This window comes from Heptranchias perlo, chromosome 20 (assembly GCF_035084215.1).
Source record: "Heptranchias perlo isolate sHepPer1 chromosome 20, sHepPer1.hap1, whole genome shotgun sequence".
Lineage (NCBI taxonomy): Eukaryota > Metazoa > Chordata > Chondrichthyes > Hexanchiformes > Hexanchidae > Heptranchias > Heptranchias perlo.
Window position 1 is genome coordinate 26,965,270 of NC_090344.1, and position 24,313 is coordinate 26,989,582.

The 24,313-nt window shown below is 44.1% G+C and overlaps 1 protein-coding gene and 3 non-coding genes across 4 annotated transcripts in view; all 4 read left to right on the forward strand.

The window, feature by feature from the left end:
* Window positions 1-24,313, forward strand: part of LOC137335996 (zinc finger protein 84-like) — a 60,701-nt gene that overhangs the window by 7,052 nt on the left and 29,336 nt on the right. The window lies entirely within an intron of this gene.
* Window positions 6,776-6,849, forward strand: trnat-ugu (transfer RNA threonine (anticodon UGU)). The gene has a single exon. It is a non-coding gene; the product is annotated as a tRNA-Thr (tRNA).
* Window positions 11,896-11,977, forward strand: trnas-gcu (transfer RNA serine (anticodon GCU)). Its single transcript has one exon. It is a non-coding gene; the product is annotated as a tRNA-Ser (tRNA).
* On the forward strand, window positions 21,506-21,579 carry trnai-aau (transfer RNA isoleucine (anticodon AAU)). The gene has a single exon. It is a non-coding gene; the product is annotated as a tRNA-Ile (tRNA).

Consider the following 24,313-nt stretch of genomic DNA (forward strand, 5'->3'; position numbering starts at 1 on the left):
ACACTGAAAAGGTATCAGAATCCAATTGGTGACTTTTCACAAAAAGCCTTGTGGTTGTAAGGGTCGTCGTGGATTCGAACCCGGCATCCTTCGTATCATTAATCAATAAAATCCCCAAAGTGAGAATCATACCCCGAGAACAACAAACCACTGCAGCTGACGTCTTGCAGCCAGTATAAATGTCCGCTGTCTCCCACAGGCGATCAGCCATCTTTCAGACCGCTTCTGTCCATCCCATCTCGTTTTCTATTCAGGTGTACAGCAATATCAATTTGCACACTAACTATTTCCAATCACCAATATTCGTCTCCCTTTACCAAATGGTTATGTCTGGACGACCTGTATGATCAAGTAAGACGTTTCACAATTAGTTGCTCTGAAACTACCTTGCTTGGGAGGATACTGAGAGGTGTAGATGAACAGAGGGATCTTGGAGTGCATATCCACAGATCCCTGAAGGTAGATGGACAGGTAGATAAGGTGGTTAAAAGGCATGCAGGATACTTTCCTTAATTAGCCGAGGCATAGACTGTAACAGCAGTGAGGTTACGCTGGAACTGTATATAACATTAGTTAGGCCACAACTTGAGTACTGCGTGCAGTTGTGGTCATCACATTACAGGAAAGGTGTGATTGCACTGGAGACTCGTGACTCCCCAAAACCTTTCTAACATCTACAAGGCATAAGTCAGGAGTGTGAGGGAATACTCTCCACTTGCCTGGATGAGTGCAGCTCCAACAACACTCAAGAGGCTCGACACAACCCAGGAAAAAGCAGCCCATTTGATTGGCACCTCATCCACTACCCTAAACATTCACTCCCTTCACCACCAGCGCACCGTGGCTGCAGTGTGTACCATCCACAAGATGCACTTCCCAAACCCGCGACCTCTCCCACCTGGAAGGATAAGTGCTGAAGGCGCATATGAACACCACAACCTGCACGCCCCCCTTCAAATCACACATCATCGTTACTTGGAAATATATCGCCGTTCCTTCATCGTCGCTGGGTCAAAATCCTGGAACTCCCGACCTCGCAGCACTGTGGGAGAACCTTCACCACACGGAGAGCAGCGGTTCAAGAAGGCGGATCACCTCCATCTTCTCAAGGGCAATTAGGATTGGGCAATCAGTGCTGGCCTTTCCACCGACGCCCACATCCCATGAATGAATAAAAAAAATGTTAGGATTTCCTTCAGTCTGAAACAGAATGTTGCTGGTTGAATAATGGCGATTAAAACGAGTATTCATCTTTTTGCAGAGTTTAATGATTTTTGCTAAATTAATACAATAAACTATTATGTAAAAGTTAATTCCCTGAACGGGAATCTGACCCGGCTCTCGCACTGAGAGCATTTGCAGACGGCACGTATCTCCTGAGTTAAGCCGATATGCATTTACACAGTTGACTTTTCGTTGTGTATTAATTATCACGTTCGTCTAACACACTAAATAACCCTGGTTCGAAACCGAGCGGAAATATTTTGAAAACGTTATCCACTAACATTTAATAAATATAAATAAAGCAAGAATTCACTCTGTAGTTAAATATGAATAAAATACAGCACCTCATCGAACCTCTGCACAGTTCTACACAAACTCAAGCATTGCAGAGTTACCGACAGTGTCTCTTCCTCACTCCCGTTTCCTGCCTTGACGGTGCAGAAAGCCCCTCTCAAAGCTGCAAATTGCGACAGTTTTCCGTTGATTTGTGAGAGATCATTAAAGAATCCTGCAGCGCTGCCTCGGTTAATAACTGCAGTTCTAAACAGCACTGCATCCATCAGTTTTTCGATTTCGATGTTCCCCAGCTCCCGGATTGAGTGAGGCCATGACAGCGATAACATTCAGGCCGCCTGTCCGGCCCCGCTCTCTCCAATCACACGTTGCTGGCGGAAAGCAGCGAATGCCGCCGAAGAAAGCGCATTTCTGTCCATCCCTGGGAAATAAGATACCACCGAAGCTTTGACAGCACATCGCAGCATCGTCTGTCCCGCAGTTGTTGCTCCGCTGCAAAGACAGAACTTGCCAGCTGTTTCAAAATTTACAGCCTGAACCAGACTTTGAACCTTCAGATCATTATCGGTTTTAAAAGTCCGATGTTCTTCCGATTGAGCTACCCGGACTCGCGATTAGAAAAGTTTCCACTATGCAGATTCCTGTACTATGAATTATCCCTCGTTGACGTCGAACCATGATGAGGATCCCTTTTTGAAAATTCTCAGTGACGTGTTGAGGAGAATCCTTGTTTCTGTTGAACATGATTTAAGAAACATGGACAGTGAACTCGTGAGGTTACAATTCTGTTTGTTTGTGCCAAATGTCTTGTCATTCGTTAGCACCAATTAAAATAACACTTTACCCAGTGGCTCAAAAGCTGAACTTGTCCCACACGGGAGTTGGAAAAGGCCTCTCGATCTTTCAGCGTATCAACATCTGTAAACTGAATAATTTCACCCGTTATACAGTGACACCAGGCAGCAGATTTCCCTTCCAAATTTTCCCCACACGAAACTTCCAATCGATGAATATCCGCTAAACGAAAGAAATAATTTTTTATTTGGTTCTTTCGATTTAAAGATCTCGTACCGACCCCTTTGCCATCTCAGCTGCCGCTAATCGCCCCCTCTCCCCCTATAAACAAGTAAACTCACACCTACTATTGCAAGACGGTAGACCAGAGGAACCCAAGTGCCCACATGGGAACACTAAGAAGTAGATGCGTTATGGAACATATCAGTTGAACCTTGAAGTCCGGTCAAAATGTTCCACTGTTCCAGGTGAGGCTAAAACTCACAACCTCGGCATTTTTGGAGCATAACAAGAGTACAGCACGCTGACCGTTTGCGCCACAAGAGCAGCGCACAATCGGTTCTATCTGTGCTCCCGTCAAACAGCTTCATTTTCCGTCTCCCAATTATCGCTTCGTGATCTTTCTCCGATTTCTCCAAGAAGCCTCCAATCAAGATGCGCTTCGATAAATGTCCGCAGTGAACTTTAAAGGTCGTGGAATCTGAAACAAAACCCCAGAAGATAAGAACTTTTATTTATATTATTATTAACTAAAGGACAATTTTTGATGGCACTTGAAGGAGGATTTGGATAAAGTGTGAAATGAAACTGGGAAACTCTCTCTGAGCTGTCGTTGATTGAAGAGATGGGAGTTATTTCATTTGAAAACCGAGGCTCGGAACTTTCTGATGGAGAATTGTGACAGAAGATTGTGATTAGTAGCAGTTACCGGGGAGATCGAGAGGAGAGGGAGAAAAGTCAAAGTCACTGCTGTGACAGCTCAAGTGCTCCGCTTATCTGTAATATTTAAAAAATAATGTACAGTACAGGGCAAACCGATTTGGTATCGGTTATCAAAAATACTGAAGGATACAGGTTCAAAGGGGGATTTGTGAAAAGGGAACGGATTTAAACGCCAGACCGTAATCATTCCACATGAATCTGAAGCGTCTTGAGGAAAATGGCAGCGCGAATTGTGATGTTCGTGTCATCACTTCAAAGACCCTCCAATTACCGAAAGTATCTTTGAACGAGTTGTGCAGCAAAACCGTGAGTGAAGCCGCTTTGCATTTGTCAAACGTGTAGGTGACGATATTGGCGTCAATAAGGGTCGATTTGAATTATTTGAAATCTCACCATACCTCTTGACCCGAAAATCGACGATAAAATCGGGTTTTTCCTGTAGGTCGTGAATTGAAGGGAAAGCCGCATCAAACAGATAAGAGAAATGAAGAGCAGAAAATGTGGATGAAATTTGCACGAGTGAAAATCCCTGTTTTTCGGAAGACTCTGTCCCCAATGGTGGAGAGGATTGATATTTCGAGCTGTTATTCACCAGCCTAAACTTTAGTAATTTCCTGTTTGCTGACAATGAGATGAGACGAAATGAACAGGTCTAACGAGCCGGTCAGTAACACAGGACAATGATTCAGTGCAGCTCGTTACCCAGTCACTGGGCTCCGTTATAGCCGCTCCTGTCAGTCACACACAAAGATAAATTGTAAATCGGAAACAGAAAGCGTTAATGTAAAACACTTAATATCAACCACCAGTTTTTCCCTCTTTCCGGCTTTTAAAACAATCTGTTTCACAGTTTGTCAAACCCAAAACAGCCTCTGGTATTTGCTGATCGAGAATTTCAGTGGAAATTGGGACCGTCACTTAGTATCGGAACAAATATACCCGCTGAGGTTTCGGGGTTGTTACTGGTTTATTTATATCAGTGAGTGACTGGTTTTAAACTCGGTGAGGATCTAAGCCTGAGGTAAGAGCCTGGGATAGACAAGAGATTCTACAATATATCAAGTTAAATTACATTGATTCCACTAACACTGTACATCACATCCCTTAAATATTGTTACCTTTTGCTATGTAAAACTGGTGTGGGTGGAAATGGGAAATAACTGAAAAAACCTTCATTGTATCAAACTTATTATTATTATACAAACAATGTACAGCCTATCCCATAAAAAAAGACTCAATGTAAAACCAGTCGCCAGTCCCAGACCCGCTGTGCCGGTTATGTGATTTGCATCCGATTCTGACTGACTTAGTATCAGACGCGCTCCCGTCAACAGTAAACAGATGGGGCCGGATCCATAAGAGAAAAATGAGGACCGACCTCCGCATAACCTGTCCTCATAATTTAACCATTTTAGCCCCGGTATCATTCTGGTGAATCTGCGCTGCAGCCTCTCCAAGGCCAATATTTCCTTCCTGATGTGTGGTGCCCAGAGCTGAATGCAGTACTTTAAATGGGGTCTCAGCAGATATTTCTATCTGTAACATTCTCCCCCTTTGAATACCAGCTTCTTTGAGATAAAGGCCAACATCCCATGAGACATTTAAATAAATTTTTCGACCATTCCAATGGCTTTTAGCGATTTCTGTACTTGGACCCCTAAATCTCTCTGCTCCTCCACAGTTCCTAGCTTCTCACCTTTCAGAAAATACTCTGATCTATCTTGCTTCAGTCCAAAGTAGATGAACTCACACTTCTCCATATTGAGAGTTTGAACAGACTGGAACTCTTCTGTATAGAAAAGAGAAGGCTGAGGGGTGACCTGATATAGGACTTTAAGATTATGCAAGGGTTTGATAGGTTAGACGTAGATAAGGTGTTTGCATTTGTGGAGGTGGCGACTCCAAATCATTGGGGCAATGAATATAAGGTATTCACAATTTAATTCTATATGGCATTCAAGAGGAACACATTCACCCAGAGAGTGGCTAGAATGTTCAATTCGCTCCCACAAGGAGTAGTTTAGGCGAATAGCATGGATTCGTTTACAGCGAAGCTAGAAAAACAAATAGAGGAGAAAGGAATCTAAGGGTTTGCTCATAGGGTTAGATTAAATGGGGTTGGCGGAGGCTTGTTTGCAGCATAAACACCGGCATTGTCTGGTTGGGCCGAATTGCCTGTTTCCGTGATGTACTTTCCATGTAATTCTATGTTGCTCCATCTGCCACAGTTTTGCCAACTCACTTAATTTATCAATTTCCTTTTGTAACTTTATGCTTCCATCTACACGACTCACTGCGACACCTATCTTGGTGTCAGCGACACACGTGGATACACGGCTCTCTATTCCTTCGTCGATGTCATTTATATACCGGGACTCTGTCTCCCACCTTCTAACCAACTCCCTACCCATTTCATTAGGTTGTCTTAAATTCTACGCACTGTCATTGTCGTTAACAGTCTCTTATATGGTACCTTATCGAATACCTCTGGAAGTCAATATCATATAACAACCATGGACACTCCATTAACTACCACGTTAGTTACATCTTCATAAAGTTCAACTAGTTTTGTTAGACTTGACTTACCCTTTACAAATCCATGCTGGTTCTCTCTGATCAATTCATGTTTATCCAAGTGCTCAATCTCTCTTTCTCTAATAACGGATACTGGCAACTTCCCCACAACGGATGTCAGACGAATGGGTCTATAATTTCCAACATCATCTCTGCTACCCATCCCAAATAATGGAGTGACATTGAAATTGTTTCCATCAAAGGAACAATTCCTGAATCAAGAGAGTTTGAACGATCATGACTAAAGCATGTACAATTTCCTCACCTAGTCCTCTCAGTCCCCTGGGATGGTTACCATCAGGTCCTGGAGATTTGTCTATCTTTAATCGAATTATTTTCTCCATTGCCATTATTTTACTTATACTGAAACCCCTTGATTTATTTACAGTTTTCCTCATATCTCTGATATGTTAGCCTCATTTATTTCTGTGAAGAACGAAGCAAAGTAAATATTCACCAACTCTACATTTCATGATTTTCAATTACAATATCACCTCCATCTGTCTTTAAGCGGCCCACATTACTCTCAGCCTCCCTTCTTTCACTTAATATACTGGTAAAAATCTTGACTGTTGTCCTCATTTTCCCTAACATGTTTATCTCCTTTTCCCTGTTTGGACCTCTTACGGTTTTTTATTTTCAGCACCAAAATAAACAATACTTTGCTGTAAAGTGCGTCTCAATAGTTCTTCACTTTCAGAGCGAGAATTGTCTAAACCGGTAATTTATTTAATGTAACAAACATAAGTACACATACTTATCCGTATATCAACGCATTGATGGAGACACAAAGATAAACAAAACGAGATATGGAGGCAGCAGCGGGATGCACAGGTGAACGGACAAACCAAACAGACAAAGATGAAACGGTCTGAACCCCAAACAGACAGTGACGTATCGCTGATAGATATTAGTGAGAGGAGGTGGGGCTGAGCGATCGTGAATGGGCGCTGTGGCTTAGTTGGTTAAAGCATCTGTCTTGTAAACAGGAGATCCTGGGTTCAACTCCCAGCAGTGCCTTGTGTAACTAATTATTTTTACCTAATTTGTGGAATTAAGCGACAAAATGGCACTTTGGAATTGGTATTTGTTCAGGTTTGAGGAGGAAACTGATATTGGATTGACTCTTCTAAAAAGCCCTTTCAGTGTACAGTCAGACCTCTCATAGAATGTGTCAGCAACGGGTTAACTTAAAGACACGTTCTCGTTTTTTGGCTCCTTGAGGTCAGGGGATAATTCACGATTTGAGGTTCAAACCCGGAAGTAGTCCTAATTTGGACCGAGACTTGTGATCTTGACCTGCGGTGAAAATCTTTGCAAAGAGGAAAATGAAGTCCGCAGATCACTCCACCTGAATCTCCCGACCCCGATGAAATATATCCCAGACTGTTAACAGAAGCAAGGAAGGAAATAACGGAGGCTCTGGTCATCATTTTCCAATCCTCCCTGGTTACAGGTGATATGCCGAAGGATTGGAGGACTGCTAAAGTTGTACTGTTGTAGAAACAGGGAGAAAAGGATAGATCAAGTAATTACAGGCCAGTCAGCCTAACCTCGGTCAGGCTGAAGGTATTCTATTAAATCTACTCTGCACTTCCTCCACGGCCAATACACGGAGGAGAGGACTCTTGACTGACAAGCCTCAGCTCTATCAGGAGAGGGAGACTGACCCACGCTCTCTCTTGCTTCTGGGATGTACCACTTTTGAAAAAAGAAAGTGAATTTCTCTATATCCTGAAACGCTCTGACTCACTGCACGTGATTTGAAGTGTATTGTGGGACGCTGTGTGTCTCTGTACCTGTAAACTCTCTGACTCACTGCACGGATGTTTAATGTGTACCGTAGGATAGTATGTAAGTATCTCTGCATCTTTAAACTCTCTGTCTCTCTGCACAGGTATTGAAAGTGTATTTTAGGATGGTGTGTGTGTCTTTATACCTTTAAACTCTCTGTTTCACTGCACAACATTGACAGTGTATTGAAGGATGGTGTGAATGGGATGAGGATCTGTGGGGCCAAGTGTAGCCGATTGGGAGCAGCGCCCGTTTGCGGGGTGAGCATTGCACGCTTAATTTTCTCTCTCCCTTCTATCTTTCTTTCTCTCTTTCTTTCTTTCACCTCCCTCTCTCCCATTCTTTCTTTCACTCTCTTTTCATTCCTCTTATTTCGTGCTTTTTCTTTCTGCCCCAGCACCTTTGTCTTTATCCTGTTTTTGTTCTCCGTGTGTCTCTGCTGGATGATCCACAATTCAGACCTGCCGCTTCTTCCAGCTTTTCCTTCCTTCTACGATCATGGTCTATTTCATTGAGACTTTCCTGCGGCCTTGCCGAATCTAACATTCACTTTCACATTCTTCCGGCTTTAAGTTTGCTCTCCATCGACCGCTGTTTCTCGGGGGCACATGTCCCGTTCGCATCAATGTTCATTTGTGCCTTGAAACCAGTCGATACATTTCGATCTGCTCCAGAGACAAGCTCTAAGAAAGCAGGGCTGGCATTCGGTAGGACAGCGCATACTTTTCCGTGAAATTTCCATGGGGTATCTTGTGACACGAGGGATGTTAACTGAAGAACTCGGTTTTGTTTTCATGGTCGTTGGCGCTTTTAACCGATCAGTTGATGTGCGGGAGAGACGGGCGGCGCAACAGAGCTGCGAAAGACGGCTGAAATGTGCATTTTTGGCAATCTGGGCGGTGCAGGAAAGTCGGAAATGTTCCGCTTGATCTTAATAGGTCTGTGGAAATGTCCGATTGAAAAGGAATGAGGAGAAATGAAAAGAGCGGCAATGGTGAAAAGGTGTCGATTACAGGAGGTTGGCCGTGAGCGAAAGGTCCTTTGAAAGTTCGGCGCGGAGGGGATTTTGTTCGGAAACGGCAGACTTTAAGCGCGTGAGGAAAGTGAAGTGCGAGCTGCGTCCTTGGGTCAAATTGGGTGTTTTCAGGAAAACAGCCATTGTGAAATCACAAAAATGAAAACAGAAAATGCTGAAAACGCTGAGCAGGTCAGGCAGCGCCTGTGGAGAAAGAACCAGAGGAATCGTTTCAGCTGTATGAGCTTTGGCATCCGATCTCAATGGCTAACCATGTGCGTGAATAACTGCGCTGTCTCAGATGCTGGTTTCCATCTCTGAATTATGAGGGTTCGAATCTCACTGCTGCCAGAATTTGTGCACCCTTCCATTTTCGCCGCCTCACCAAAAACCCTTCTTTGATCGGAAGTGCTTTTCCGCATTGCTGATTTACACCTGTTTGCACAATTCAGCCAGAAGTGCCGAGTGGATAATCCATCTCAGCCTCCTCCCGATATCCCCACCATCACGGAAGCCAGTCTTCGGCCAATTCGATTCACTCCACGTGATATCAAGAAACGGCTGAGTGCACTGGATACAGCAAAGGCTATGGGCCCCGACAACATCCCAGCTGTAGTGCTGGAGACTTGTGCTCCAGAACTAGCTGCGCCTCTAGCCAAACTGTTCCAGTACAGCTACAACACTGGCATCCACCCGACAATGTGGAAAATTGCCCAGGTATGTCCTGTCCACAAAAAGCAGGACAAATCCAATCCGGCCAATTACCGCCCCATCAGTCTACTCTCAATCATCAGCAAAGTGATGGAAGGTGTCGTCGACAGTGCTATCAAGCGGCATTTACTCACCAATAACCTGCTCACCGATGCTCAGTTTGGGTTCCGCCAGGACCACTCGGCTCCAGACCTCATTACAGCCTTGGTCCAAACATGGACAAAAGAGCTGAATTCCAGAGGTGAGGTGAGAGTGACTGCCCTTGACATCAAGGCAGCATTTGACCGAGTGTGGCACCAAGGAGCCCTAGTAAAATTGAAGTCAATGGGAATCAAGGGGAAAACTCTCCAGTGGCTGGAGTCATACCTAGCACAAAGGAAGATGGTAGTGGTTGTTGGAGGCCAAGCATCTCAGCCCCAGGGCATTGCTGCAGGAGTTCCTCAGGGCAGTGTCCTGGGCCCAACCATCTTCAGCTGCTTCATCAATGACCTTCCCTCCATCATAAGGTCAGAAATGGGGATGTTCGCTGATGACTGCACAGTGTTCAGTTCCATTCGCAACCCCTCAGATAATGAAGCAGTCCGAGCCCGCATGCAGCAAGACCTGGACAACATCCAGGCTTGGGCTGATAAGTGGCAAGTAACATTCGCGCCAGATAAGTGCCAGGCAATGACCATCTCCAACAAGAGAGAGTCGAACCACCTCCCCTTGACATTCAACGGCATTACCATCGCCGAATCCCCCACCATCAACATCCTGGGGGTCACCATTGACCAGAAACTTAACTGGACCAGCCATATAAATACTGTGGCTACGAGAGCAGGTCAGAGGCTGGGTATTCTGCGGCGAGTGACTCACCTCCTGACTCCCCAAAGCCTTTCCACCATCTACAAGGCACAAGTCAGGAGTGTGATGGAATACTCTCCACTTGCCTGGATGAGTGCAGCTCCAACAACACTCAAGAAGCTCGACACCATCCAAGATAAAGCAGCCCGCTTGATTGGCACCCCATCCACCACCCTAAACATTCACTCCCTTCACCACCGGCGCACTGTGGCTGCAGTGTGCACCATCCACAGGATGCACTGCAGCAACTCGCCAAGGCTTCTTCGACAGCACCTCCCAAACCCACGACCTCTACCACCTAGAAGGACAAGGGCAGCAGGCGCATGGGAACAACACCACCTGCACGTTCCCCTCCAAGTCACACACCATCCCGACTTGGAAATATATCGCCGTTCCTTCATTGTCGCTGGGTCAAAATCCTGGAACTCCCTTCCTAACAGCACTGTGGGAGAACCGTCACCACACGGACTGCAGCGGTTCAAGAAGGCGGCTCACCACCACCTTCTCAAGGGCAATTAGGGATGGGCAATAAATGCCGGCCTTGCCAGCGACGCCCACATCCCGTGAACGAATAAAAAAAAAAAAAAAGTCTGGATTGCCACTCAACTGTTTCTTGGACGGAGGTCTTGGGACTGGAAGATATGATCTCGGTGAAGTATCAACCAATGTGCACAATGGCGCCCTGGTGAACCGAGTACCTCTTATAGTCAGTATAATATAAAAGATATGTACCATAATTATGAATTTCTTCTTTGCATCACACAAGGATTTATTATCAGGGAATGTACATGAGCAGGTCGATTTACGTCACGCTCCGGTCGCTTCGCATCGCCTCCCACAAATAGAATAGAATCAGAGAAAGGTCACAGCACGAAAAGAGGCCATTCGGCGCATCGAGTCCGTGCCGGCTCTCTGCACGTGCAATCCAGACAGACCCACTCCCCCACCCTATCCCTGTAGACCTGTATTCTCTTTCGTTTCAAATACTTATCCAGTTCTTTATTGAACACCACGATTGAATCTGCCTCCACCACCCCCTCGGGCGGTGTATTCCAGATCCTAAACACTCGCTGTGTCGAAAAGTTTTTCCTCATGTCACCTTTGGTTCTTTTGCCAAACACCTTAAATCTATGTTCTCTGGTCCTTGAACCTTCCGCCAATTGGAACAGTTTCTCTCTATCTCCTCTGTCTAGATTCTTCATGATTTTGAATACCTCTATCAAATCTCCTAGTAACCATCTCTGTTCCAAGCAGAACAACCCCAGCTTCTCCAATCTATTCATGAAACGTATACCCCTCATCCCTGGAATCATTATAGTAAATCTCTTCTGTGGGGATTCGTTAGTAACATCGCCGAATCCACCACCATCAACATACTAGTGGTCATCATTAACCAGAAATTTAACTGGACCAGCTACATAAATATTGCGGCGACAAGAGCAGGCCAGAGGCTGGATATTCTGCGCCAAGTGACTCACCTTCTAACTCCCTAAAGCCGTTCAACCATTTCCAAGGCGCAAGTTGAGTGAGTTGGAATAATCATGTGATGGTCATCGACCTGAAACGTTAACTCTGTTTCTATGTCGAAAGATTCTGCCTGACCTGCTGAGGATATCCACATTGACAGTTTTTATTTCAGATTGGCAACATAGCCAGAATTTTAATTTTGAATAAAGGGGGTTTCGCACGTTTCTGCATGCGACGAGGTGGCCGAGAGGTTAAGGCGATGGACTGCTAATCCATTGTGCTCTGCACGCGTGGGTTCGAATCCCATCCTCGTCGTTATTGCGTTTAAGTTTTGTTTCTCCCATTCAGTCCACCCAGAAAGTCTGGTGAAAGTCCCATCCTTCTCGAAACGGCAGACGGAGGGTTTTGCATTGTTTGCTGAAATCAGCAACAGTTCCTTCCAGGAAGGTGTTGAGATTGTGAGATTGTGAGATCGCGAAATATCAGAGTGTACATTGGTGTCATTGTAAAATGAGTAAATCTTATGGTCAACGTAAGAGAAACTTACGTCCCATAATTATGATTTATGTCCGGATCATTTCGTGTCTGTGTCTGTTTAAAAGGGATGTGCTGTCAGTCCCGGATCATTCTGTGTGCGTTTTACGCGATTTTCTTGATACCTTTTTCCTTCTGAACTGAAATGACGATCCTCTCTCGAGAAAAAGGTTCACCGCCTGCTTCGGGCAACTGGTCGGAAAAATAACAAAAACTGATGAGACCAAGTTCATGCTGCTGGGCTTCCATTCCAATCTCCGCACTCTATCCCCCATTCAGACCCACCTCCGCCTGGACATTATAATCTGCGATATTCATAAGGGAATGGAGAAGCAGAATATCACGGTTATAATTTTCTTCGTTGCTCAACACTGAATAGCTTCAATTGCAATGATTCAGAAGGTAATCATAGAATCATAGAATCTTACATCAAAGAAGGAGGCCATTCGGCCGTCGTGCCAGTGCCGGCTTCTTCGAAGACCTGTCCAAATTAGACCCACACCCCAGATTTTTCCCCATAACACTGCAAATTAGTCCTCTTCAATTATGTCCAATTGCCTTTTGAATGATCCCATGGAATCGGCTTCCACCACCCTTTCAGGAAGTGCGTTCCTGATCTTAACAACCCTCTGTGTGAAAAAAATTCTCCTCAATTCCCCTCTAGTTCTTTTCCCAATTATTTTAAATCTATGATCTCTGGTTACCAACCCACATGCCAGAGGAAACAGTTTCTCCCTACTTGCTCTTTCAAAACCCCTCATTATTTTGAATACCTCTATTAGGTCTCCCGTTAACCATCTCTGCTGTAAGGAGAACAATCCCAGCTTCTCCAATCTCTCCAAATAACTGAAGTCCCTCATCCCTGGTATCATCCAGGTCAACCTGCTCTGAATCCTCTTCAATCCCTTTTCATCCTAAAGTGTGGTGCCCAGATCTGTACAGTATACTCCAGATGAGACCTAAACACTGATTTGTAAGGATTAGTATGATTTCCATTTTTTGTATTCAATGCCCCTATTTACAAAGCGAAGTATCCCATATGCTTTCTTAACCGCCTTATCAACTTGCCCTGTTTTCTGAATATGAACCCCCAGGTTCCTCTGCTCTTGGAACCCCCCATAAATTGTTCCATTTAGATTATACTGCCTCTCCATGTTCTTCTTCTGAAAGTGCATCACTTCACACTGATCGGCGTTAAATCTGTCACGTGACCGCCCATTTCACCAGTCTGTCCATGTCCTCCTGAAGTCTGCTATTATCATGCTCACTATTTACTACGTTGCCAAGTTCTGTATCATCCGCAAACTTCGAAATTGTATTCCCTATTCCCACATCCAAGACATTTATATATAACAAGAAAAGCAATAGTCCTAATACCGACCCCTGGGGGATTCCACTGCATATTTTTCCCCAGTCAGAAAAACATCCGTTCACCACTACTCTCTGCCACCTATCCCCCAGCCTATTACTTGCCCACGTTACCACAGGCCCTTTAATCCCACGTGCTTCTAGTTTTCGAATAAGTCTGAATTTCTAAAATGTGTCCTGAAAATAACTGTAACCCCGTAATTTTATTGTTAAACAATGAGAATACAGATATTAGGACCGGATGATAGATCGGGTTCATTCCCATTATCCGCAGGTGACGGGACCCGAGCAGGGGAAATCCCATCTCGGTTTATATTTTCCGAAAACGGAGACGGAAAATAGCAAAACTCAATCCGTCGAAATCCAACAATTGGACGAAGAACCGACAGCCTTTATCCCATCCCGGGTTTGCAGACCTGGCTGTTGAAGGTAGTCTGATAAGTCCATTAGGGATCAACAGCGAAAGTGAAGAAACGCAGACAGAGATAGATAGATAGATGCAAAGAAAAATAGTATAAATCTCCAATTCTGTGGTTGAGCAGAATTTAGGTGGCAGCTTAAAGGAAATTCGTCGCATATCGTGAAATCTTAGAGTTGTACATAGGGCTGGATTCTTACATTATTTCTGAAAAAAGTAAACACTGCCTGCTAACGACAGCTCTTATTTATTTGACCATTTTACAGTGGCGGTGTGAAGTGATTTCGAATCTCAGTGAATTTCAAGACCATGCTTGACCCACTCGTTTGGTCACCCACAGGTAGCACGCGGTTGGAGACTGCGCAGGATAATCACAGGAACTCTGCCAGACTGCATGTTCCAGACTTGTATCCAACGCCACACGTGCAGCCTGCAGCCGTGTGTGGATTGATGGTTGAGTGTAGAACTCTCGCCTGCCGACGGGAAACCAGGGGTTTGGTTCCAGGCCAATGCAGCTTCCTTTACCTTTTGTATCTGTACCCATGAAATCGCCTGAATTGGGATAAATTCATGTGCCGGCTTCAATCTGTACAACTTCTTGAAAGATTATCTTCATTTCGTCTACGTGTCTTTCGTGGGCATACCCTCTGCATTCTCTCCTCTGGTGTTCAAACATGCTCGGCTGGAGATAAGTCAAATCTGCCTTCTGCACTTGCTTGAAAGATGTGAGAAGCCAATTGGTGGTTTTTGACGAAAAATGGGGACGCAAGGGGGCTCATACCGGGATTTGAACCAGTGAAACTCGCTGAGCGAGAATCAGATCCAAAGTCCAACTGGTAACAGAGCCGTGCAGCCACTGTAAAATTTCGCTGCTACGCAGCCGATCCGCCATCCTTTCAGAACACCATGGCCATCCAATCTCGCTTTCTTGTACGATATACGATGTAGAGCAATATCAGGTTCTAAACTAATTATTTCAGATCAACAATATTCGTCTCTCTTTATCAAATTAGTTCTGAATGTACGACTTGTATTATCAAGTAACACTTTACAGAATGAATTACTCTGAAACGACATTGTCGTCTGTCTCGGCATCGTCATAGTTTACACTCCACCAGAAGTACACTTTACTCAAATTGCTGCTTTCATTCACCATGAGAACGAAGAGCCACGGATGTGGAAACATTAGCTACGAATTTATCAGCTGGGTTGCACCTTTCCTTTTCCTACTTCCTCAGTCTGTTTTTTCTTTACCCTTCTCTGCAATTGTTGCAGGTGAGATCAGCCATCGCCGTTCAAGGAAGCCTGAGAAGTCCATTGTGGACAATACAGAGAGACAAGAGACAGAGACATGGAGAGATGGAGAGATGCAGGCAAAGAAAATAAAGAGTATAAATGTCAGGTTTTGCAAACTAGCAGAATTTATGTTACAGATTGGGAGACATTCCTTCTTGGGTCTTGAAATCTTGCAAGAGAAGATTGGACACAAGTTAAAAGCTGGAGAATCTCTCATTCTGGGAGAGAGATAAATGCGGTCAATTAACTCCAATTAATCTCTTTCAGCACTGAAGGGATCTTTAAACAGTAGCTCTGCGAGCAGAATTCAAACCTGGGCAGGAAAACCTCAATTGAATTTTGAGTCCAACGCTTTAAACACTCGGCCACCGCAGCTGGAAACGGCATGTTCATTCAGATCGGATTCCAAATGGACACATGCTGCTGTTACAAACGCGCGCATTGATGGTGCTTGGGGTCGAATTCTTCCTTGTTACGCTGGAGACCTTGGTTCGATTCCCGATACAATGCAGGATCATTCTGTAACAATGAGGAGCTGAGGAGCAAAAGTATACTATTTCGCCCCTCGAGCCTTATGCGCATTTCAGTGAGATCCTGGTTGATATGTCACCTAACTGCATATTATCGCCTTAGCCCCGTGTCCCTTAATGCCTTTGGTTAACAAAAATCTATCAATTTCAGTTTTAAAGTTGACAATTGAGCTCGCATCAACTGCCGTTTGTGGAAGAGAATTCCAAACTTCTCCCTCCCTTTGCTTGCAGAGGTGTTTCCCAACTTCACTCCTGAAAGTCCTGACCCTAATATTTAGGCTGCGTCCCCTCGTCCGAGACAACCCAACCGGCGGAAATAGTTTTTTTTTTCTATTTACCCCATCAGTTCCCCTTACTATTTTGAAATGTTCGATCAAATCAGCACTTAATCTACTAAATTCGAGGCAAACCCAAGTTCATGTAATCTCTCCGCCTAATTTAAACTTTCGAATCCAGGTAACATTCTGGTAAATCGACGCTGCACTCCCTCCACAGCCAACATATCCTTCCTAAGGTGCGTTGCCCAGAACTGAATACAATACTTCAGGTGTGGTCTAACCAGAGCTTTGTATAACTGTATCATAATGCCTATCTCCTTGTATTCTAGTCGTCTAGATATAAAGACCAACATTCCATTAACCTTTTAAATTATTTTTTTAACTGTTCATGACATTTTAATGATGTATGTTCATGGACCCCAAAGTCTTTTTGGACCTCCACTGTTTCGAGCTTTTCACCATTTAGAAAGTACTCTGATTTATCCTTTTAGGTCAAAAGTGGATGACATCACACTTGACTAAATTCATATCGATTTGCCACAATTTTGCCCATTCATTTTTTATATTACTGCCTCTCTGAAATTTTATGCTTTCATCTGCACTGCTTACAATGCTGCCGATCTTGGTGTCATCGGCAAAATTGGATATGTGGCTTTCTATCCCGTCATCCAATGTCCGCCTGAATTGGGAAAAATCCAAATTCAGTTTCAATCTCCTCAACATCTTGAGACATTTTATTTGCTTCATGTGTATTGCGTCGACGAAACTTCGGCATTCAGTCCACTGGAGCTCAAACATCCTCTGGATGTAATTCAGTTCCACCAACAGCAAAACTGAAAAGATGTGAGAAGACAATTGGTGACTTTTCACTTAAAGGCGAAACACATGCGGCCTCGTCCGTGACTTGAACCCGGGACCTCTCGCATATCACTGAATCAAACTCCCTAAACGAGAATCATACCCCTAGACCAACGAGCCGCTGTGACTTTAGTTTTGCAGCCAGTGTAAAAGTTGGATGCGTCTCACAGCCGATCGACCATCCTTTCAGACCACTTCGATCCATTCAATCTCGTTTTCTGTTCGGGTGCACAGCAATATCAAGTTGTGCACCAACTATTTCCAGTCACCAATATTAGTCTCCCTTTACCAAATTGCTTTCGAGTGCACGACTTGAGTTGTCAAGTAAGACGTTTCAGAATGAGTTGCTCTTAAAATACATTGCTTGTGAGGATACTCAGAGTCGTATCGATTTCTGGCACGCTCTGTTCCCTTTGCATTGCAACCAACACATAGAATTGAATCATAGAAAGCTTACAGCACGGAAAGAGGCCATTCGCGCCATCGAGTCCGTGCGAGATCTCTGCAAGAGCAATCCAGCTAGAACCACTCCCCTGCCTTTCCCCGAAGGCCTGCATTTTGTTTCCTTTCAAGTACTTATCCAGCTCCCCTTTGAAGGCCATGATTGAATCTGCCTCCATCACACCCTCGGGCAGTGCATTCCAGATCCGAACCTCTCGCTGTGTAAAAAAGTTTTTCCTCATGTCACCTTTGGTTATTTTGCCAATCACTTTAAATCTATGTCCTCTGGTTCTTGACCCTTCCGCCAATGGGAACAGTTTCTCTCCATCTTCCATGTCTTGATCCTTCATGATTTTGAATACCTCGATCAAATCTCTACAAAACCGTCTCTGTTCCAAGGAGAACAACCTCAGATTCTCCGGTCTATCCACGTGAGTAAAGTCCCTTATCCCTGGAATTATGATAGTATTTTTTTCTGCACCCCCTCGAAGGCCTTCACATCTTTCCTGAAGTGCGGTGTCCAGAACCCCACACAAAATTTCAGTTGTGTTCGAACCAGTGTGTTATAAAGTTTCATCCTGACTTCTATACTTTTATACTTTTGTACTCTATACTTCTATTTCTAAAGCCCAAGATGCCGTATGCTTTTTAACCGCTTTCTCAACCTGCCCTGCCACATTCAACGATTTATACACATAAACCCCTCTTTCTTCCTCTACCGCTTTTACATTTGTGCCCTGGAGTTTATATTGCCTCTCCTCGTTTTTCCGACCGAAATGTATCACTTCGCATTTTTTTGCGTTAAATTTCATCTGCCCCGTCTCCGCCCCGTCTCCGCCCAAGCCTGTCTATATCCTTTGAAGTCTATCACGATCCTTATCACTGTTTACTACCCTTCCAAGTTTTGTTTCATCTGCAAATTTTGAAATTGTGCTCTGTGTACTCAAGTCCAAGTCATTAATATACATCAAGAAAAGCAGTGGTCCCAGCACTGATCCCTGGGGAACGCCACTGTACACCTCTCGCCAGTTCGAAAAACAACAGTTCACCAGTAATCTGTTTCCTTCTGTTCGTCATTTCTGCATTTATGTTGTTTCTGCCCCGTTTATTCCATGGGCCGCAATCTTGATGAGAAGCCGACCATGCGGCACTTTAGCAAACACCTTTTGAAAGTCCTTATACACCACATCAACTAAATTGCCCTCATCTATCCTCTCTGTTACCTCATCAAAAAACTCTAACAGGTCAGTTAACCACGATTTGCCTTTAACAAATCCGTGCTGCCTTTCCCTAATCAATCCACCCTCGTCCAAGTGGCTGTTAATTCTGTCCCGGGTTATCGTTTCTAAACGTTTCCCCACCACTGAGGTTAAACTGACTGGCCTATAATTGCTGGGATTAGCCGTACACCCTTTTTTGGACAAGGGTGTAACCTTTGCAATTTTCCAGTCCTCTGGCACCACCCACATATCTAAGGATGTTGGTAGATTATGGGCAGCACCTCTGCAATTTCCACCCTTACTTCCCTCAGCAACTGAGCATGCATCCCATCCGGACCGGGTGGCTTATCTACTTTAAGTACAGACAGCCGTTCAAGTGCCTCTTCCTTATCAATTTTTAGACCATCCAGTATCTCAACGATAACTTCCTTTGCTGAGACTCTGGCAGCAGCTTCTTGGTAAAGATAGATGCAAAGTACTCATTTGGTACCCAGGCCATCCCCTCTGCCTCCATGAGTAGACCTCCTTTTTCGTGCCGAATCGGCCTCACCCCTCCTCTGACTACCCGTTTACTGTTTGCATGCCTGTCGAAGTCTTTTGGATTCCCTTTTATGTTGGCCGTCAGTCTATAGTCATATTTCTCTTTGCCTCTCATTTCCTTTTTCACTTCTCCTCTGAACTCCCTAAATTCGGCCTGGTGAATTAACGCATAAAAAAAGTCAGCATTTCTTTCAGCCGGAAACAGAAAGTTACTGGTTGATCAATGGCGATTTGAACAAGTATTCGTCATTTTTACAGAGTTGAATAAGTTTTGCGAAATTAATACAGTGAACTAATACAGTAAAGTTGAATTCCTGATCGGGAACCGCCTCAGACGGCGCATTACTGCCCATCCCTGGGAAACAAGATACTATCGAAACTTTGACAACACATCTCAGGTCCCCCTACAAAGTCACAGCTTGCCAGCTGTTCCGAAATTTGGAGCCTGGACAGGGAGTTAAACGCTGGACCTTCAGCTCACTGCCCACTTTAAAAGTCTGATACTCTACCGACTGAGCTACCCAGGCTCGATACTACATAAGCTCCCATCGTACATATTCATGGGAGATCTCTGAATTATCGCTGCAGTCGTCGAACGAGGGGGAGGTCCGTTTGATAAAATTCTCAGCAACGTGTTGAGGAGAATCCTTGTTTCTGTTGAACAAGAGGTAAGAAACATGAACAGTGAACTCGTGAGTTTACAATTCTTCTTGTTTGTGCCAAATGTCGTGTCATTCGTTAGCAGCAATTAAAATAGCACTTTATCCAGCGGCTCAAAAGCTGAACTTGTCCCACACGGGAGTTGAAAAAGGCCTCTCGACCTTTCAGTGGATTAACATCTGTAAGCTGAATAATTTCACCCGTGACACAGTGAAACCAGGCAGCATATTTCTCTTCCAAATTTTCCCAACACGAAACTTCCAACCGATGAATATCGGTTTAAAGAAAAGAAGAATTGTGTGTTTGGTTCTTTAGATTTAAAGATCTTGTACCGGCCCCTTTGCCATATGAGCTGCCGCTAAAAGCCCCCTCTCCCCCTATGAACAAGTAAACTAGCACTTGCTATTGAAAGACGGTAGGCCAGAGGAACCCAAATTCCCACATGGGAAAACTAAGAAGTCGATTGTTGACCTCCATACGTTTGTCCCACAAGAGCGTATTGTAAAAACGACTGGTTGTTAACAAGTTGCGTTATGGAAGATACCATTTCTACCTTGAACTCCGATCAAAATGTTCGGAGTAAAAGGTTTGATTGTTTTAGAAGACGCTCGAACTCACAACCTGGTCATTTCTGGAGCCCATACTGCTATAAATAAGTAACGCACGCTTAACAATTGTGGAACACGAGAGCAGCGAACAACCGACAGCATCAGCGCTCCTGCCAAACAGCTTTATTTTCGGTCTCTCAATTATTATGATGTGGAGATGCCGGTGATGGACTGGGGTTGACAATTGTAAACAATTTTACAACACCAAGTTATCGTCCAACAAATTTATTTTAAATTCCAAATTTAAAATAAATTTGTTGGACTATAACTTGGTGTTGTAAAATTGTTCTCAATTATCACTTCGAGATCTTTCTCAAACACAAGCCTCCAATCAGGATGCGCTTCGTTAAATAACAATTCCTAAATCAAGAGAGTTTTGATCGATCATGACTAAAGCATGTACAATTTCCTCACCTGTTCCTTTTTATCCCCTGGGGTGGAAACCATCAGGTCCTGGAGATTTGTCTATCGTTCGCCTCCTCATTTTCTCCATTGCCATCATTTTACTTGTACTGAATCCCCTTGATTTATTAACAGTTTTCCTCGTGTCTCTGGCATGTTACCGTCATCCATTTCTGTGACGACCGATGCAAAGTAAAAATTTAGCAACTCTGCCATTTCCTGATTTTCAATTACAATATCACCTCCATCTGTCTTCAAGCAGCCCACATTACTCTCAGCCGCCCTTCTTTCTCTTAATATGCTCGTAAAAACCTTGAGAGTTGTCCTCATTTCCCCTCATAAGTTTGTCTCCTTTTCCCTTTTTGCTCCTCTTACGATTTTTTTAGTTTCAGCACCACAATAAACAACACTCCGCTGTAAAGTTCGGCTCAATAGTTCTCCAATGTCAGAGCGAGAATTGTCTGAAGCTCTGATTTATTCAATGTCACAAATACAATCACACATAATCATCCATGTATCAACGCACTGAAGGATACACAAAGATAAACTCAGCGAGAAATGCAGTCAGTGTCGGGATGCACAGGTGAACGGACAAGCGAAATGGACAGAGACAAAACGGCCTGAACCCCCAACATTGAAGTGTCGCTGATAGATATTTGTGAAAGGAGTTGGGGCATAATCTCATCAATTGGCGCTGTGGCTTAGTTGGTTAAAGCATCTGTCCAATAAACAGGAGATCCTGGGTTCAACTCCCAACAGTGCCTTGTGCAGCTCGTTATTTTACCTAATTTTTGGAATAAAGCGACAAAATAACAATGTGGTGTTCGTATTTGTTCAGGTTTCAGGAGGAAACGGATAACAGAATGACTGTTCAAAAACGCCCTTTCATTCCACAGACAGACCTCTCAGAGAATGTGTCTGTAACACGTTAATTTGAGGACACGTTCTTGTTTCTCGGCTCGTTGGGATCGGGGTATAATTCACGATTTGAGGTTCAAAGCCGGAAGACATCCCAATTTGGACCAAGACTTGTGATCTTGACCTGCGGGACAAACGTTTGCAAAGAGGAAAAAGAAGTCCTCAAATCGCTCGACCTGAATCTGCAGGCCCAGATGAAATATATCCCAGGATGTTAACAGAAGCAAGGAAGGAAATAGCGGAGGCTCTGACCATCATTTTCCAATCCACCCAGGCAAAAGGTGTCGTGCAGGAGGATTTGAGGATTGCTAACGTTGTACCATTGTTGAAAAAGGGAGACAGGGATAGATCGAGTAAATACAGGCCAGTCGGCCTAAACTCGAGCTGAAGTATGAATCGTCATTTAGAAAGGCACGGATTAATCAAGGAGAGTCAGCGTGGATTTGTTAAGGGAAGGTCGTTTGAATTGAATTATTTGAGGAGGTATCAAGGAGGATCGATGAGGGTAGCGCGATTGATGGAGTCAACATGGATTTTAACGAGGCTTTTGACAAAGTCCTACAGGGCAGATTTGTCAAAAATGTAAAAGCCCATTGGATCCAAAGGACATTGGCAAGTTGACTCCAAAATTGGCTGAGCAGCAGGAAGCAAGCGGTTGTGGTCGACGGGTGCTTTTGTGACTGGAAGGCTGTTTCGAGTGGGGTTCCTTGCGGCTTCGTACTCGGTCCCTGCTTTTCATGGTACAGATCATTGATTTAGACTGAAATGTAGGTGGCATGATGAAGAAATTTGCAGATGATACAAAAATTGTTCCTGTGGTTGAGAGTGAGGAGGAAAGCTGTCGACTGCAGGAAAATATCCATAGAGCAGGCAGGTGGAAAGAAAAGTGGCAAATGCAATTCAATCTGAAGAAGTGTGAGGTAATGCATTTAGTGGGGTGGGGGGGGGGTCAAAAAGGCAAGGGAGTATATAATAAATATTGCAATTAATTTGCCATTTACATGCCCATTCTGCAAATTTACTAATGTCTTCCTTTATTATTCGCATTTTTCTTTGTATTAACTACAGCTCGCAATGAGGTGTCGTCCCTAAATTTTGAAATTGTACTTCCGATTCCCGTGTCCAAATCATGAATGTAAATTTTGAACAAAAGTGGTCCCAGCACCGATAAATTGTGAACAACAGTGGTCCCACCACTGATAAAGTATTAACAACAGTGGTCCTATCACTGATATATTGTGAACAACAGTTGTGCCAGCATCGATAAATTGTGAACAACCGTGGCCCAGCACCGATAAATTGTGAACAGCAGTGGTCCCAGCACCGATAAATTGTGAACAACTGTCGTCCCTGGAATTTTGATCTTGAACTGCAGTTGAAACTTTTGCACAAAAGAAAATAACGTCCCCAAATCGTCCGACGTGAATCTCAAATGCTTTGGGAAGAAGTTCAATAGAAACAATCAGGACTTTAAAGGCACCTCAACGACCTGAACTTTCGTTGAATGAATTGTGTTAGCCATTGCATTCGACCGTGAAATCGCTCTTGACTTTCATCTCACTGAAGCAGAGTGTGGCCGCTTTGTATCTGTGATCATGTCGGTGGCGTGTTTAGCTTTGATATTGATCGCTTCCAATTTGTAAAATTTCATCAATCGTCAGGAAAAGGAAACCGAGAATCGAGTTGTCCCTCTTAGCGATGAGCTGAAGGGATTGGTGATCCAAGCAGATCTGGAAAATGCGTGGTGCAATCGGTCAGGAGTTCCAAATCCACCCTCCAGCCACTCGGCAATGATATTGAATGAACTTTACTCTGGCCCAGTGTCGCCGCTCTGAAATCGAGTATTTCTCCGGCATGTTTTTCTTCATAGTTGCTGGTTTAAGAGTGAAGACTGGCTGGTTGGATTTTCACTCCTACAAGCTTTAATCATTCATTTTTCACTGACTGTAGACAGTTGTTATATTGGTGGCTGCAAACTCAAAGTTTAGCCCAGTGAATTATTGGTTTAGCAGGTGATCTCTTCACCTGTTCTCGGCGGTGTTATCCGTCAGCGTGAAAGTTTGATGGTTCGAGCCCTTATTTTATTCTCAGGATTCATCGCCTCAAAGTTCCAGGGTTTCAACGCATGTTTTGGAATCAAGAAAATGTACCGGAATCATTGCCAGCTGAGCAGGGCTGATATTCCACCAATTACCCTGCGGTCGGAAATCAGGCACATGAATCATATAAAGGAATGGAACATTGGCTTCACGGTAATTACAATTCTCCTTGACAGACAAGCCCCCGAAAGGCCCGAAGGGAGGCCGCATTCGCAGCAGGAGAGCTGGTTCGCTGTGACATGGAGATTTCTGTCGTGAGCGAGACCAGACTGTTCCAATGTTCAGAGAATAAATTTCACACCCTTTATTTTGGAAAAGCAAAACGGTGGGGATTTTTGTCATAGCCCGATGCCTTTCGTGTTGTATCAGATGTTCCTCGTTGCGTTACTTTCATCTTGATCGGAGAACTAGTTCGGGCGTCCCTGTGATAAACAGCGACAATTGCCAGTTAATGTTAAATTTAACAACGACTCCACTGCGT